Below are 18,231 nucleotides of genomic sequence, written 5' to 3' on the forward strand. Positions count from 1 at the left end.
TAACGCAAGGTAGGTCCATTCAAAAATCTGATGTCAGCAGGGAAGAAGCTGTTTTGAGTCGGTTGTCACACGACCTCAGACTTTTGTATCTTTTTCCTGACAGAAGAAGGTGGAAGAGAGAATGTCTGGGGTGCGTGGGGTCCTTAATTATGCTGCCTGCTTTGCTGAGGCAGCGGGAAGTGTAGACAGAGTCAGTGGGGAGGCTGGTTTGCGTGATGGATTGGGCATCATTCACGACCTTTTGTAGTTTCTTGCGGACTTGGGCAGAGCAGGAGCCATACCAAGCTGTGATACAACCAGAAAGAATGCTTTCTACGGTGCATCTGTAAAAGTTGGTGAGAGTCGTAGCTGACATGCCAAATTTCCTTCGTCTTCTGAGAAAGTAGAGCCGTTGGTGGTCTTCCTTAACTATAGTGTCGGCATGGGGGGACCAGGACAGGTTGTTAGTGTTCTGGACACCTAAAAACTTGAAGTTCTTGACCCTTTCTACTTCATTCCTGTTGATGTAGACAGGATGTGGAGATGCCGGCGTTGGACTGGGGTAAACATAGTAAATATTCATCATGGAGTGCGGTTACAAGTGGTGTACCTCAGGGATCTGTTTTGGGGCCACTGCTGTTTGTAATATTTATTAATGATCTGGATGAGGGTATAGTTGGGTGGATTAGCAAATTTGCTGATGACACCAAAGTCGGTGGTGTGGTAGACAGTGAGGAAGGGTGTCGTAGTTTGCAGGAAGACTTAGACAGGTTGCAAAGTTGGGCCGAGAGGTGGCGGATGGAGTTTAATGCGGAGAAGTGTGAGGTAATTCACTTTGGTAGGAATAACAGATGTGTTGAGTATAGGGCTAACGGGAGGACTTTGAATAGTGTGGAGGAGCAGAGGGATCTAGGTGTATGTGTGCATAGATCCCTGAAAGTTGGGAATCAAGTAGATAAGGTTGTTAAGAAGGCATATGGTGTCTTGGCGTTTATTGGTAGGGGGATTGAATTTAGGAGTCGTAGCGTTATGTTGCAACTGTACACAACTCTGGTGCGGCCGCACTTGGAGTACTGTGTGCAGTTCTGGTCCCCACATTACAGGAAGGATGTGGAGGCTTTGGAGAGGGTGCAGAGGAGGTTTACCAGGATGTTGCCTGGTATGGAGGGGAGATCCTATGAGGAGAGGCTGAGGGATTTGGGATTGTTTTCGCTGGAAAGGCGGCGGCTAAGAGGGGATCTTATTGAAACATATAAGATGATTAGAGGTTTAGATAGGGTGGATAGTGATAGCCTTTTTCCTCTGATGGAGAAATCCAGCACGAGGGGGCATGGCTTTAAATTGAGGGGGGGTAGTTATAGAACCGATGTCAGGGGTAGGTTCTTTACCCAGAGGGTGGTGAGGGATTGGAATGCCCTGCCAGCATCAGTAGTAAATGCGCCTAGTTTGGGGGCGTTTAAGAGATCCGTAGATAGGTTCATGGACGAAAAGAAATTGGTTTAGGTTGGAGGGTCACAGTTTTTTTTTTTAACTGGTCGGTGCAACATCGTGGGCCGAAGGGCCTGTTCTGCGCTGTAATGTTCTATGTTCTATGTTCTATGTTCTAAACACAGTAAGAAGTTTAACAACACCAGGTTAAAGTCCAACAGGTTTATTTGGTAGCAAAAGCCACAGAAGCTTTCGGAGCTCTAAGCCCCTTCTTCAGGTGAGTGGGAATTCTGTTCACAAACAGAGCATATAAAGACACAGACTCAATTTACATGAATAATGAATAATGCATTATTCATGTAAATTGAGTCTGTGTCTTTATATGCTCTGTTTGTGAACAGAATTCCCACTCACCTGAAGAAGGGGCTTAGAGCTCCGAAAGCTTGTGTGGCTTTTGCTACCAAATAAACCTGTTGGACTTTAACCTGGTGTTGTTAAACTTCTTACGATGTAGACAGGGGCATGTTCTCCTCTATGCTTCCTGAAGTCGATGACAATCTCCTTCATTTTGTTGACATTGAGGGAGTGATTATTGTCACCGCACCAGTTCACCAGATTCTCTATCTCATTCCTGTACTCTGTCTCATCATTGTTTGAGATCCGACCCACTATGGTGGTGTTGTCAGCAAACTTGAAAATCGAGTTGGAGGGGAATTTGGCCACAGAGTCATAGGTATATAAGGAGTATAGTAGGGGGCTGAGAACACAGCCTTCTGGGGCACCAGTGTTGAGGATGATCGTGGCGGAAGTGTTGTTGCCTATCCTTACTGATTGTGGTCTGTGAGTTAGGAAGTTCAGGATCCAGTCACAGAGCGAGGAGCCGAGGCCCAGGCCACGGAGTTTGGAGATGAGTTTCATGGGAATAATGGTGTTTAAGGCTGAGTTGTAGTTTCTCTCTATCCACCTGATAGTTTTCCTTCAATATCTTGAAAATGACCAGGTCACCTCTTGACCATCTAAATTCCTGGCCATAGAAACCTCATTTATGTAATTTTACCTTGTAATTTAACCCTAAGAGTCCGGGTATCATCCTGTTAAATTTGTGTAGCATTCCCTTCTCGGCTAACTTATCCTCCTTAATGTGTACTTCAGGATATAATATAACTCATTCTATTTAGCTTTGTTAATGTGGCCCTTGATGCAGTAATTGCAGTCCAGTTGATCTATGAAGGTGTACTTGATCTCGAGCAATATCACCATGGATCTGGCAAGAATGAAACTGTGCCCTTCCAAAGATTTGGAAGGGCACAGAGAACCTCTAGTATCGTGCAAGCACCACTAGCATGTAGTACTGTGGGGCTAAGGCATTTGGCACCCTGGGCTAACTTTTTCCCCAACCATGGTTGCCCTGTTGCCTGAGGGCTTTTCCTTCAAACTCTTCCCCCCCCCCACCCCCCCACTCCCTGAAGAAAGTGACTCTTGTTTGAATTTGATGACACTGACACCAGCTTTCCTCTCTTCTAACTGGATCAGTTGCACATGTTACTGCCTAATCCTGGCAGTTGTTCAGTTATTCGACTCTGGGGCACTCGAGCTGCCTTTGATTCTTTCCTCGATGCTTGAATGTACAAGGGTTAATGAGTTGAGGTGAGAAAGTTGTGTGTTCCCTTTTTCTTTTCTCCACGCCATAGCCATAAAAGAAACATTTCCACCTATGGATTCCCCATTTTATCTATTTCTGATTATGCCTCGTGGGCGAGAGGACCGAGACCTGTCTACTTGAACTGCCTGAGGCAAATCTTGCGCACTGCCTTGACTGATTACAGATCAACATTGACGATGCCTTGGGGCATCCTCCCAGACTACTGCCAAGTGTGATCTGGGGCAGTCTATTTAGCTGGATGTTCCCTGGTCAAGCTGTCCATTTACTTTCTCCACACTGCTGGCAAATCTCCTACCTTGTCTGTAGTTGAGACCAGCGATTTAAAGCTGTGGGAATTTGTCTGATGATATTCATTTTGTTCACTGTTCTTTTGTTGCTCAACTGCCTGTGGGAAGCCTGTTTGCAATACTTGAGTTTAATGTTACTTCAGTGAAAATTGCTGAAACTTAAATTCTGAGAACTTTTTTAAAAGCATATTTATATCTCTTATTTTGAACAAGAATGTGTGGGGACAATTTTTTTCAATGCTTCAATCAGCTGGATTCAGTAAGGTACATGATCGTGTATTTTGGGATGTAGAATGCTCTTGAAATCGTAAGGAAGAGCTTTGCGCTTTCACAAACTGCTTCGTCATCTGAGAGTTGGTAAACTTAAACCAACTGTGACGTGAGCCTGTAGATTTGGTTCAGCTCTTTGACTGGGTAATGATATCTGATATGTGCAAAGGAGAAACAGTGGCAAAAGCAGCTGGTCCTGGATTTAGTACAGTCTAAAGTTATTCAGAGGAATAGAGGTTTACTGTATGTCAAGAGGCTACCGATACTTACTCTATGTTATACAGCATTGGAGAGAGATGTGGAGCCTGTCAATCCTCTGCAGTGTTACATCTTGAGCAACACTGCAAGAGTTGCTTGTGCTTCAGTTGAATTTTTCTGTTTTCATGTCAGGAATGAAGGGGATTCTTCAACCGCACCAGCATTGTGCAGAAAATCCATACTACTGCCAGCAATAGAGCTCCTAATGTCACTTCTCCCTGTTGGGGCCTCTGATGATGTGCTTGCCTGGAAATATGTCCCCTGCATGCAGACATTTAGATGCAGGAAGAACTATATTGTTCAGTCGACCATTTCTTTGAGAAATCTGTGATTTGCTGGCTGGTGTACATAATGTATTCTTAGTGTGAAGCCTAACATGGAAGCATTGTTTTACTGACCAGGTCAGTGTTGCATTATGGAGCATGTAATGGAAAGACTTTTGGATTTTCTGATGTTCATTCATTATTTTACCAATTAAGTAACTTTGCCTGTTTACTTCATAATACTGTTTATTCTTGAGACTGTTTCTGTTGGAGCTGTATCTAGTATCTGAGCTGATTTAGGTAATGGATGCTATTGAACAGCATTCATTACTTTACTCTTTCCCAGAACAGTGTGTTTGGTGACAGCATTGTCACAATCATTGATTTAATGACTCCTTGGACATAATTTTCCCGTCCCTGCCTGCCACGGGAATTGTTGCAGGCGGGACAGGACCATGCACAGGTCTGTTGACCTCAGGCAGGATTTCCAGTTTTGGTTCAAGCACAGCCGGAAAATCCCACCCCTTGTGTTTGCAATGGGGCAGTTTGGTCCCTTTCTGAATTCTGAAGTCGGTAGCATTTATAAAGTATTTTAGTTGATTATTCTAGCTCAATGTTCTGTTGAAATCTTTTTCAGTGAGAAACTTTGCCATATCTAAAGCACCCCCTGCACCATGCTGACCTTTGCAAGAACTGGAACCAAAGCCCTATTTTTTTTAAGGTGCCAGGAAGCATATTAGAGTAGCTAAGCATCTTGTCACCTCTTGCAACCTGGGTTTGCATTCTGGTACTATTTTGTAAAAGGAGTTTGGACAGACTGTGCTATGAACCTTAAGCAATAGTATTAGTTTTCAACTCTTAATCAAAGACGCACATTAAGAATAAGCTTGCATCTGCCAATGTAAAGTTGATGCTAACATTGCTTCCAATTCTATTTCATAAGCATCTCTTTGAACTAGTTAAAGTCACTAATGTTTATTTGTGCAATATGGTGATGAATATTGACTTAGCCTTAGTTCAAATCTATCATTGTATATAAAGTTTTCTCTTGTTCGAAGTGTTCTCTGAATTCCACAGAGGTTTGTTTCCAGTCATTGTATTTTCAGCCATCATTAGAAATGTACAAAATTATTCGACAGATTTAATAGGGAATTAGGAGTGCACAAATTGTGAAACTTGATAATGTTGTGGAATGCTGTGTTGGGCTGTTTCCGATGTGTTGAATAAGATGCATAAGAAGTGTTCTGATGTCATTTAACCAGACCATTGACCAAATGCACTAACGTGTTTCTAAATATGCTTTTGCTGCCTTGATGGTGGTGGTGGTGCAAGGTATCCTGTTGCGGAGCAGTATGGCCCTATGGGGTTACACTTTTTATAAGGAAACCCCTGAGAGACACTAATGTTACCACCAGAAGATACTTTTTCTAAAACACAATTGTTCCGTATGTGCCCTGCCTCTTTGTGTACAATCCATTCATTTATACTGTGAATTTTCAGATAACATTTACTGGTGAAAAAAATAATTTCATAGCATAAACACATAAATTGGGCCCCCTTGATTTACTGGGATTGGGTTCATGGACTTTCTTCATGTTCAGAAGCACAAATACAACCATTTGACTTTTTCTTCTGTGTCGGTGAAAATAATGGCTGCAAAGGCAATGCTGTTCACATTTGTTGCCTGAATGGCTTAGGCCTCCCTCCCTGCTTTTCCCATGTCAATGGTTTGGCAGTTTTTCTTGCACTTGCCATATCTAAAGCTTCCCAGACATACAAACCATTTTTGAAAGGAAAAGGTTTCATTCAGAATGCCGAGATTAATGTTTTCATTTGCGCAGAAGCGTTTGCCCCCATTTTGTCATCTTCATGCGATCACTGACAAACTGACGCTTGCTTTTTATCTTCTTCCAGAGCCTTACCCCCAACTTAAGAGCTTTCCTTCAGTTGTAGCTCAGTTGATGGCGCTTTAGCCTCTGATCAGGAACTTGTGGTTTCCAGTCCTAATCTGGAACATGAGCACAAAAATCAAAAGGCTAACAGTTCAGTGCAATACGGGGGAGAGAGAGAGAGCGAAAATGCTGCACTGTCCACGGCTTTTGGGTGAGATGCTAAACTGAGGTCGCAAATCGATATAGTAGATTCCGAGGCTCTATTTTGTTGGAGTGAAGGGGACCATAGAGATTGCACTTCAAAATTCTTAATTAGTTTAAGAGCACTTTGCATGTCATGTGGTTGTGAAAGGTGCTATATTAATGCAAGTATTTTATTTTTCTTTTTGGATTTGTGCACCACTTCTCATTTCCCACTCACTGTGCTTCACCATTGGGGCTACTCCTTTAGCCACTAAGTTTCTGTTCTCAAACTCCGTCCCTCAGCACATTGCCCCCCTCTGTGTTCAAAACAGCAACAACTTACATTAAAAATGCTATGTAAATGTGATAAAACATCCAAGGTACTTCACAGACTCATTATAAAACAAAATATGATATCAAGCCACATAAGGAGCTATGAGGTCAGATGACCAAAACGTTGGTCAAAGAGGTAGGCTTTAGGAAGTGAGATAGAGGGGTTTTGGCAGGGAATTGCAGAGCTTGGGGGCCAAGGTAACTGAAGGCACAGCTGCCTGGCAGGGGAGAGTCAGTGACCAGGCAGATTGATCTCCCAGACTAGGGTAGAGTCTATGATCAGGGTAGCTGGACCGAGGTGTCACCTGATGCAATCTTGGCTTTTGGCTAAGCACGGTGGCACAGTGGTTAGCACTGCTGCCTCACAGGGCCAGGGACCTCGGTTCAATTCCCGGCTTGTCTGTGTGGAGTTTGAAAATTCTCCCCGTGTCTGCGTGGGTTTGCCGAGTGCTCTGGTTTCTTTCCACAGTCTAAAGGTGGGCAGGTTAGGTGCATTGACCATGTTAAACTCTCCCTCAGTGTACCAGAACAAGCGCAAGAGTGTGGCGATTAGGGGATTTTCACAGTAACTTCATTTCAGAGTAAATGTAAGCCTACTTGTGACTAATAGTGCCCAAGATGGGGCTCAATGCCTCATCTTGTCAGCTTGGATCTTGTTTGTCCTTCTCAAGGGAACCATGAATTGGATTCAATTTGAATTTGGTTTTCTGGATGGGATGGAATAAAAATTAAAGCGAAAAATAAAAAAAGATCCAGCCACAACGTTGGAGCATGATGGAGAATGATTGGGAATGCACAAGAGGCTAGAATTAGAGGAAAGCAGAAATCTCTGATCTCTGAGGGTTGTGGGTTTGGGAGACATTCCACAGTTCTGGATAGGCAAGGTGATGGGGGGATTTGAAAACCAGGATGAGAATTTTAAATTCAAGATGTTGCTTGGTTGAGAACCAGTGAAGGCCTGCGACCACAGGGGTGATGGTTGAATGGGCCTTGCTGCAAGTTAAGAAATGGGCATCCGGGCTTTGGATGACCTCAAGTTTGCAGAGGGCTGAATGTGGCGTCGAAGGCAGGAGTGCGCTGGGCTAGCGAAGTTTAGAGGCAGTGAAGGCGTGGATGCTCATTTTAGCAGCAGATACGTTGAGGGGAGATTAAGTCAGCCAGAGTTATGGAGGTGGAAATAGAGGGTCTTCCAAAGCACATGTATAAGGTTGGAAGCTCATCTCATGGTCAAATGACCAACACTAAAGTTGCAGGCAGACAGGCTTAATTTCGGGCTGTTGCCAGGGAGAAGGGATAGAGTCAGCAGCGAGGGAAAGGAGTTTGGAGCAGGGACCCAAAACAATATCTTTGGTCTTCTCAATAATCCATGAGAGGAAATTTCTTCTCATCCCGTACTTGGATGCCTGATGCGCAGACTGATAATTAAGCAACAAAGAAGTCAAAAGAGGTGGTGGTGAGTTAGAACTGGGGTGTCATTGGCGTACATGTGAAAATTAATGCTGTGCTTTTAGATGTTGCCAAAGAACAACATGTAAATGAGAAAAAGGAGGGACCAAGCCTTGATTGCTGGGAATGGGGAGGAGAGAAATAACCAGAGGTTAAAGGTGTGGGAAACCTCCTTCCATTCTACTGTGCTTTGTCACCTCTTCAATCCCTCTCCTCTTTGTCTCTTTCCTCTGGAGAGCGCTTGGATATTTGTGTGTGTGTTTAGGAGCACTTTAAAAATATAACTTGATTTTAGTTTTTTCCAAGTGAGTTAAAATCATGTTTGATTTGATTATTATTGTCACATGTATTGGTATACAGTGAAAAGTACTGTTTCCTGCGCGCTGTACAGACAAGCACACCATTCATAGAGTACATAGGGGAGAAGGAAAGGAGAGGGTGCAGAATATAGTTACAGTCATAGCTAGGGTGTAGATTAAGATCAACTTAATATAAAGTAGGTCCATCCGAAAGTCTAAAGGCAGCAGCGAAGAAGCTGTTCTGGTGTTGGTTGCTGCATGACCTTCAGACTTTTGTATCTTTTTCCCAGTGGAAGAAAGTGGAAGAGAGTATGCCAGGGTGCATGGGGTCCTTGATTATGCTGGCTGCTTTCCTGAGGCAGTGGAAAGTGTAGACAGAATCAATGAATGGGAGTCGAGATGGACATGTCACATTAGTGGACAGACCCAAATGGCCCTACTTTTCAGTGAGGTGGATTGATCAGGACAAGAATGACTATCCCAATGGTACTGTGTGTTTTTGAGGTGAGTTCTATAGTGTGAAGAACTGTATCCTGGGAAGGTAGCACATGGCTCATTACTTAGGTAACTAGCTCTAGCTGGATGTAAACTCAAAAGTTTCAAGGGGCGGCACGGTGGCACAGTAGCTAGCACTGCTGCGTCATAGTGCCAGGGACCCATGTTCAATTGCGGCCTTGGGTGACTGTGTGGGATTTGCATGTTCTAGTGTCTGCGTGGGTTTCCTCCGGGTGCTCTGGTTTCCTCCCACACGCCAAAGATGTGCAGGTCATGCTAAATTGCTCCTTTAGTATCAGGGGGATTAGCAGGGTAAATACATGGGTCTACAGGGATAGGGCCTGGGTGGCATTGTTGTCGGGGCAGGCTCGATGGGCCAAATGGCCTCCTCCTGCACTCTAGGGATTCTATGATATGACCTTCCTACCTCTGATTGACTTGCCTGGTCAAACTGCCTTCCCTCCCTTTTTACAGCTAATAAAGGGAAATCTTTAATAAATATGAAAAACAAACACAAAATGCCCCAAATACTTTGCTCCCAGTGTTCAGCCAATTAATCCCAGAGGACTCCTGGACAATTTGGAGGGCTGGCGACACAATGCTTTGGTAATTTTACACTTTCATTTTTTAAAACCCTGTTCTAAAGGCAAAATATTGAAAGAAAATGGTTGCAGAATGAACCCGACGGAGACATTTTACAAAATAACTTGGAGCTATATTTTTGGTACCTCATCCATTTTAGAGGCTGAATGATCTGAGTTGCACACATCAAGGGCAAATCTTTGACTATGTTGGGCAGTGGCGTGGGCTATCGTCACTTGACGATATTCAATAAATGATAGCTGTGTGCACTTTTGTATGCTGGCAGGAAGCATTTGTAACACAACAGAAAATTTTAGAGAAAAAAATTGAGTTAGATTGCATTACTGTCAGTACAGCTAGCTTTAATTTTAGGCAGCCTAGTCTGAAATGGGTTAATGGAGACAGAGAAATTATTGCTGCTTCCTGGCACAATTGAAGGCTGTTGTAACCTGGATACGTTTGGCAGCCAGAAATGAAATCTGATTCCTGGTCGGCACCGCTGTGTGTCGGGTATGGAGGGGACCCGTCACTGCCTGCCAATGAAATGACACTTTTTAAAAAAAGGACAAGACTTTCCAACAGTAGCTTTTAGATTATTGGTCTGTCTTGTGTTTACCCTTTAGGTCAAAGGTAAAAAGGAAGTGTTTACAGGAAAAGGAGGCGGGTAGGTTAGTGGATGAATGTGAAAGGAGTAGTTAGGAGCTGAGCCAGTTTGAGCAGTGGGTTTGACAAATTAAATATTTTCTGGTAGTGGGTGATTTTCCTGGAACGTGTTTCCTCCTCTCTCTGCACCACCCCCCCCCCCCCCCCCCCAACCAACCAACCAACCCCCAAATTGCTGTGATGACTCATTTAGTCTGTTAGGACTGCTGAACTGCTGGGTGTGACGTACTGAGAAAACATTTATACCTCCAACAGTGAACTTATGAGCCCTAGAAAAATGCTTTCCACACAGACAGCAGCTGCAATAGATAAATGGAGGCAACAATTTAACTGCATGGAGAAAATTACATTGCAGAATGGCATACTGCATAAAATCACTTGGCTTTGCTTCAGAACATTTTTTTTTAAATGGCAATACGTACCAGCAGTGTTTTTTCCTCTCAGGCCACTTTAATCTTTTCTGAATAAGTGAAATCGTTTACAACGTTTATGCAAATCATTAACCCTTTAAGGCTTCAGCTTTATGTATCTGGAGTTTGTTTCTGCAAAGAAGTGGAAAATATTTCAATATGTACAGTGCTCAAGGATGAACTTAAGCCAAACAGTACAGTCATCCCTTTGTTCATTTATTTTAACTGTACTGTCCTAACAATAGCAAAATCTTAACTGCTTAGAGCCCTGCAACCCCATTTAGAATCATAGAATCCCTACAGCGCAGATGGAGGCCATTCAGCCCATTGAGTCTGCACCGACGACAATCCCACCCAGGCCCTATTCCTGTAATCCTACATATTTTCCCTGCTAATCCCCCTGACACTAGGGTCAATTTAGCGCAGTCAATCAACCTAACCCGCACATCTTTGGACTGTGGGAGGAGACCGGTGCATCTGGAGGAAACCCACGCAGACACAGGGAGAACGTGCAATTTCCACACAGTGACCCGAGGCCGGAATTGAACCCGGGTCTCTGGCGCTGTGAGGCAGCAGTGCTAACCATTGTGCCGCCCCAATGTTCTCTAATGTTCTGTTACAGTGTGTTACAAATGCTTTCTCCCAGAATTTAAGCCAAACAATAATCTAGGAAAGACTTGCTGATGTCAATGGACGAATGTTCAGTGCTTGATGTTTCTCTGCTATTTTGGCAGAGACATCAATCGGTTTAAAGTAGGTTAATGCCTGAGTTAAAATAAATGGGAAAGGAATGTCGTATTAAGTTTTCATCCACTAAAGTTGGCAACAGTAAACTGTTTGGCTAAACATCCAGATTGACTTCATTGCATTTTGAGGGACAATGCTATTCAACTGTAGTGGCTGTCCTCTGTATGGGAGATCTGCCAATACTGACATGCTATTATTGATCCCTTGTCCTAACTAGCGAAAGACAGTAACTGCTGTCCATTGCAGAAAAAGTTTTTGCATCTGGTAAAAGAAATGATGTATTCGTCAACCAATAAATGCAGAAATCCAGTGATCTTGTGGACCCCTGCCATTTCTAGCAGGAACGGGAGCATCAGTTTAAAATCTATGCTCTACTGATCTGCCACGTAATCTGAAAAAGATAATTGTTGAAGTCTGTTAGTAGCTTGTGTTTAAGTGAGCTGGCTGGAGACAATGTGGGAACTTGCATATTGCTTAGGACTCTCCGATGACAGAGAGTACGTTGCACAATGCTCACTATTTCCATACCATCATGTCATAAGGCGTGCAACAAGATCTTTGTTCATAGTATTTCTGACCATGACCCAAAAAACACATATAAGCGTATAGATGTTTTCATTTCGTGCTATTTAATAATGGTGCAATCCAATAAAAGAGCCTTTGTCCCCTTGGAAGTTTTAAAATACAAAGCAATAGTAATTGTATATTGCTTCCACTCTGCACGACAGCGATACAAAGAGTTTAGTGTGCAACTGTTAACAAAAGCAAGCAACCAGGCAGACGATGGTCACATACAAGTATTTGAACAGTAGCATGTTCAATTGATGGTTGAAATGGTTCAGTAGGAACGGTCTAGAGATGCTGTGCCTGATTACTAGCATTATGGGTTGTGTCACTGCTCCGAGTGTAGAGCCATCAGTTCTTAAACTGCCCCTCTATAATCTACCACTTAGTTTCCCACTGGTCCTGAAATAAGTTTATATATTTTGTAGCAGTTTCTCTTTTGAATATCCTCAAACCTCTCTCGAAAAAAAACCCTTTATAATTGTAGGGAATTTTAGAGCTATAATGTGCAAGTGTGGAGAGGAAGAAAAGGAATGTGGCAAAGCAACCAAAGTAGCTGAAAACAGCCCATTGAGTTTGCGTTGTCATTTTTTTGTTAACTGCCCCAACTCTTTTTTTAAAATTTCAATCCCCCCAACCTATTCTCCATGTTTCATCATGCCCTTACCTCCCAGGTAAATACCTACCTCCCTTTTTAAATCTCACAATTAGGTTGGGATTTTATGGCATTCTAGGGCAGTCTACTCCACATCCTCACAATCTTTTGCACAAAGAATTTTTTCTTTGGACTTGCTTGTCCAGGCTTGGTAAGATTGAGTATGATTACAGCGCTTGCTCTGGGTTCCCTTTGAGGAAATCTACTCCTTTCAGTGAAAGAGCTGGGGGTTAAACAAGCTTTTACAGTCGCCATTGGCATTGTTTGACTCTATTGATGCATAACTGTATTGCTTAGTTAAAGACCTTGAACACATTATTTTCATTATCGTGTGAGTCAGATGATTGGAAAATTCAAATGTTTGTTACTTATAACTGTATTTTCCTTTTCTTAGGAAGAGTTGATTAAAATGTATGTTTAAAAACAAAAATTCTTCTTGCCTATATAATGTTAGAAACCTATGTTACAGTTGTCTAAGTCGTTGGTGAGGCCGCACTTGGAGTATTGTGTACAGCTTTGGTCACCCTGCTATAGGAAAGACATTGATAAACTGGAAAGCGTGCAAAGAAGATTTACGATGATGTTGCCAGGACTGGTGGGCCTGAGTTACAGGGAGAGTTTAGCCAGGCTAGGAGTTTATTCCTTGGAATGCAGGAGAATGAGGAGTGACCTTATTGAGGTGTATAAAATCATGAGGGGCATAGATAGGATGTACACACATCCTATCTTTTTCCCAGGAAAGGGGAATTGAAAACTCGAGGGCATAGGTTTAAGGTGTGAGGGGAAAGATTTAAAAGGGACCTGAGGGGCAACTTCTTCATGCAGAAGGTGATGCGTATATGCAATGAGCTGCCAGAGAAAGTGGTTGAGGCAGGCAATAGCAACATTTGGAAAGCATTTGGATGAGTATATGGATGGGAAAGGATTAGAGGGATATAGGCCAAAGGTGGGCAATTGGGACGAGCTGTGAGGCCACCATGGTTGGCATGGACTGGTTGGGCCGAAGGGCCTGTTTCTATGCTGTATGGCTCTAATTCTGGGACCTGAATCACAAAGTACTGCACTGAAGGCGGCCAGTCAGTTCATTGTGTCTGTTTTGGCTCCTCAGTCGGAACCACCTACTTTAGTCCCATTTCCAGTCCTTCTTCCCATATATTAAAATAATTGAGTGAGTCTCAATATCACATTTTAAAGTGCACTGAAAAGTTCTATGCCACACACAAGTGTTAACATTTACTGCACTGCCTGGCAGCATGTAAGTGCTGGTGTGATGATCTTCAGTGTAAAATGTCACATGTGATGTGCCATTAGCTGCTAAAACAGCAGCTATATAGTATAGAAAGATAATAGTTAAAAAAGAAAATGGGTGAGCTTCAATGGAGTTTCAGCCTCTGATCCTGTGTTGCTGTGGAGTGGTTTGCTACCCATCAGCTTTGATGGTATTGGTAAGATAAGCATGTGAAAGTTTCATGGAATCCCTACAGTGCAGAAGGAGGCCATTCGGCCCATTGAACTCACACCGACAACAATCCCACCCAGGCTCTATCCCCGTAACCCCATGTATTTACCCTGCTAATCCCCCTGACACTGAGGCAATTTCGCATGGCCAATCAACCTAACCCGCACATCTTTGGACTGGGAGGAAACCGAAGCACTGGAGGAAACCCATGCAGACACGGGGAGAATATGCAAACTCCACACAGTCAGCTGAGACCAGAATTGAACCCGGTTCCCGGGCGCCGTGAGGCAGCAGTGCCATCAATGGAAATTTGAATCAAAAACAAAAAGTGCTGGAAACTTTCATACCAACATGCTTCTCTTCCCAGTATCATCATAGCTGCTGGATGGCAAACTGCTCCACAGCAACACAGGATCAGAGGCTGAAACTCCATTGAAGCTCACCCATTTTTTTCAGCCATTACCTTTCTATACTATATAGTTGCTGTTTTAGCAGCTAATGGTACATCACATATGCCATTTTACACTGAAGATCATCACACCACTACTTAGATGCTGACAGGTATGCAGTAGACGTTAACACCTTGGTACTTGGTTTCCCGCCAGTGAGAGTGCTTTTTGAAATGTAATATCGAGACTCACTCAGTGATTTCAATACATGGGAAAAAGGACTGGAAATGGGATTAAAGTCAGGTCAGGCAGCATCTGTGAAGAGAGAAAAAGAGTAAATGTTTTCAGTTGATGACCTTTCATCAGAACTGATGTTTTTTAGGGCATGTGTTTTTATAGTGAGGGCCAGAAGGAAGTAAAAATTAAGATCAAACGAATTTACAGTTTTCTCTTGTTTTAACCAGACATCTCTGTCACGGTGTTTACTTCAGTTAAAAAAAAAACTCAGCATAAATGAAAATGCTTATATTTAGAAACCTTGATTGAGAATTTTCCTCCAAATGTGAATAACAGAAACGACAAAGGATCATAAATGATGCCCAGTCCATCACGCAAACCAGCCTCCCATCCATTGACTCTGTCTACACTTCCCGCAGACTCGGCAAAGCAGCCAGCATAATTAAGGATCCCACGCACCCCGGACATTCTCTCTTTCACCACCTTCTGTTGGGAAAAAGATACAAAAGTCTACGGTCACGTACTAACCGATGCAAAGCAGCTTCTTCCCTGCGCCCATCAGACTTTTGAATGGACCTACCTTGCAATAACTTGATCTTTCTCTACATCCAACCATGACTGTAACACTGCATTCTGCACTCTATCGTTTCCTTCTCTGTGAATGATATGCTTTATCTGTATAGCGTGCAAGAAACAACATTTTTCACTGTATACTAATACATATGGCAATGATAAATCAAAAAACCACAGTAAAATCCTTGACTGTTGACTGTTGGTCATTCTGTATTCCTAGTTTTTTGAGTTTTAACCTAACAAATGAGGCTTGTATAATCATTTAGAATACAATACAATATATGAAGACTTGCTCTAGATCATTCCCTGTTAATTCTCCACTCCATTTCATTTTTCCTGTATTTGTGTTGTGCTTTTATTGCACTAGTTGACTAATTGTGGGTGATCAGCTAGGTGCTTAAAATAATTTCCTACAAGAAAATGTATGAGTTGATGTGCGCGCAGTGAGAATGCACAAATGGAAATGAGATGAATGCTCAGGAAACCTGATTGAAGGGTCTGTTGGAGGGATAAATGTTGTCTTGGAACACCATGGATCTTTGACACCCCCACTTGAACATGCTAATGGAGCCTTAACATATAGTCCAAAAGACTTCAAACAGTGCAGCACCTTCTCAGCACTGAATTATAGTGTCAGCTTAGACAGTGTGTTCAAGTTTCTGATTTGAAATTTTTAGCACTCTCGCAGCTTGACACCAGGAAAAAGCAGCCCATTTGAATGACATGCCATCCACTACCTTAAACATTCACCCTCCACCATTGCCCTACAATGGCAGTAGTATGAACATCGCCAAGATGTCTTCTGGCAACTTGCCAAAGCTCTTTTGGTAGCATCTTCCAAACCCATGACCTCTGCCCCATGGAAGGACAAAGCGAGCAGACTCCTAAGAACACCACTACCAGCAAGTTCCCCTCCAAGCCAAACCATTGAAATTTAGAACTTCACTGTCAGTGGGTCAAAATCCTAAGACTCCCTTCCTAACGGCACTGTGGGTGTACTTACACCAGAGGAACTGTACCAGTTTAAGAAGGCTGCTCTCGACCATCTTCTCGAGGCAATAAATAATGGATTTCCCAGTGACATTCACATCCCATGAAAGTTTTTTAAAAATTCTGAAATGGTACCATTGAATCAAGCAGATACTTCACATCTGTCACAGGAACGCAGGATGGAATGAGGCTAACGTGACAGGTACTAGTATGCTCTAGCAATGGCCGGTTTCACTACTGCTATCACTAACCAAACAAATATGTGAATTGGCACAAATGCATGCTGAGCAAAAAAACTAATGATCGTCATCAAGTCTGGCTCTCCCTCTCGCTCTCGCTTTTTTTTTGTGAATAATAACCTTGAATATAAATTTTACCTCCATCTTTTGAAATGTTTCTTCTGGTCTTTCAAGATTATTTGAAGCAAAAGATGCCGGTAGCAAGTGCTGGATGTTCCATCAATCAGTCTGGCATTCAGGGGAATTGTGCACACTGCACAGACTCAGATTGCACAACCCAACTCCAGTTGCAGCAACTCTGGGCTAAAACGTGAGTACCAAGCTCGAGTTTTGAGGAGAGGCTGCAAACTCCAAATCATAGAATCTCCACGGTGCAGAAGGAGACCTTTCGGTCCATCGAGCCTGCACCAATTCTCCAACAGAGCATCCCACCCAGACCTGATCCCCGTAACCCTATGTATTTACTCCACTAATCACGCCTAACCTACCCATCTTGAGACAGTAAGGGGCAATTCAACATGGCCAACCTACCGAACCTGCACATCTTTAGACTTGGTAGCTTTAGTGAAGCCATGGAAGGACACAATATTGTTTAAACCCTTATTTTGTACATGACACATTTCAATTCAAATTTAAAAGGAAATGGGAGCTATTTTGATTTGTGGCCAGATTTCTTTGGCTGTTTCTCATTGAATCAACCGGTGCATCTCAGTTGTACTGGATGACTAGGAGATGATCCTATTCTTGGATGAGACATAATATTAGCAACCCATATTGCATTTATAGCCATAGGGCAGAGATGCACGAGTAGACTTGCAGGCTGGATGCTTGACAGCCATATCTTGCAGCTTCAATTTAATCTAAAATAATCTGTCAGATATGTTACCATTGTGTTGTTATGCAAGTACCTGTTGTCCATGAGTGCTGAGATTAATATTGCAAGCTTCCATGCTGGCCTTGCATGTATCTTTATAGGGTTTCGTCTATCCACTTCCATTGAGATCCAGATTTCAGTTATTGATTGGAAATTGCTGCAGTAAATTCGAGGCTATCAGGTCATGCATGTAACACTTGAAAAACAGGTTCAACAGCTACTGCAGTTATTTATAATGTCTTGCTCCATGTACGTTGATGAAGGAAGGGCCGTGGATGTCGTCTATATGGATTTCAGTAAGGCATTTGACAAAGTCCCACATGGCAGGTTGGTTAAGAAGGTTAAGGCTCATGGGATACAAGGGGAAGTGGCTAGATGGGTGGAGAACTGGCTTGGCCATAGGAGACAGAGGGTAGTGGTCGAAGGGTCTTTTTCCGGCTGGAGGTCTGTGACCAGTGGTGTTCCGCAGGGCTCTGTACTGGGACCTCTGCTATTTGTGATATATATAAATGATTTGGAAGAAGGTGTAACTGGTGTAATCAGCAAGTTTGCGGATGACACGAAGATGGCTGGAATTGCGGATAGCGAAGAGCATTGTCGGGCAGGATATAGATAGGCTGGAAAATTGGGCGGAGAGGTGGCAGATGGAGTTTAATCCGGATAAATGCGAAGTGATGCATTTTGGAAGAAATAATGTAGGGAGGAGTTATACAATAAATGGCAGAGTCATCAGGAGTATAGAAACACAGAGGGACCTAGGTGTGCAAGTCCACAAATCCTTGAAGGTGGCAACACAGGTGGAGAAGGTGGTGAAGAAGGCATATGGTATGCTTGCCTTTATAGGGCGGGGTATAGAGCATAAAAGCTGGAGTCTGATGATGCAGCTGTATAGAACGCTGGTTAGGCCACATTTGGAGTACTGCGTCCAGTTCTGGTCGCCGCACTACCAGAAGGACGTGGAGGCATTGGAGAGAGTGCAGAGAAGGTTTACCAGGATGTTGCCTGGTATGGAGGGTCTTAGCTATGAGGAGAGATTGGGTAGACTGGGGTTGT

General features: G+C 43.1%; 1 protein-coding gene across 5 annotated transcripts in view; it reads left to right on the forward strand.

Moving 5' to 3' along the window:
* The window catches only part of chd9 (chromodomain helicase DNA binding protein 9), a 270,685-nt gene that overhangs the window by 86,903 nt on the left and 165,551 nt on the right, over positions 1 to 18,231 (forward strand). The window contains exon 1 of one of the 5 annotated variants that reach the window (XM_078210884.1): positions 16,479 to 16,614. The exons of the other annotated variants lie outside the window; for them this stretch is intronic. The gene's annotated coding sequence lies outside the window, so the exon portion shown is untranslated. Of the gene's footprint in view, positions 1 to 16,478; positions 16,615 to 18,231 lie in introns of those variants that run through there. 5 annotated transcript variants of the gene reach the window in all.

Source organism: Mustelus asterias, chromosome 4, assembly GCF_964213995.1.
Source record: "Mustelus asterias chromosome 4, sMusAst1.hap1.1, whole genome shotgun sequence".
In the NCBI taxonomy this organism is placed as follows: domain Eukaryota; kingdom Metazoa; phylum Chordata; class Chondrichthyes; order Carcharhiniformes; family Triakidae; genus Mustelus; species Mustelus asterias.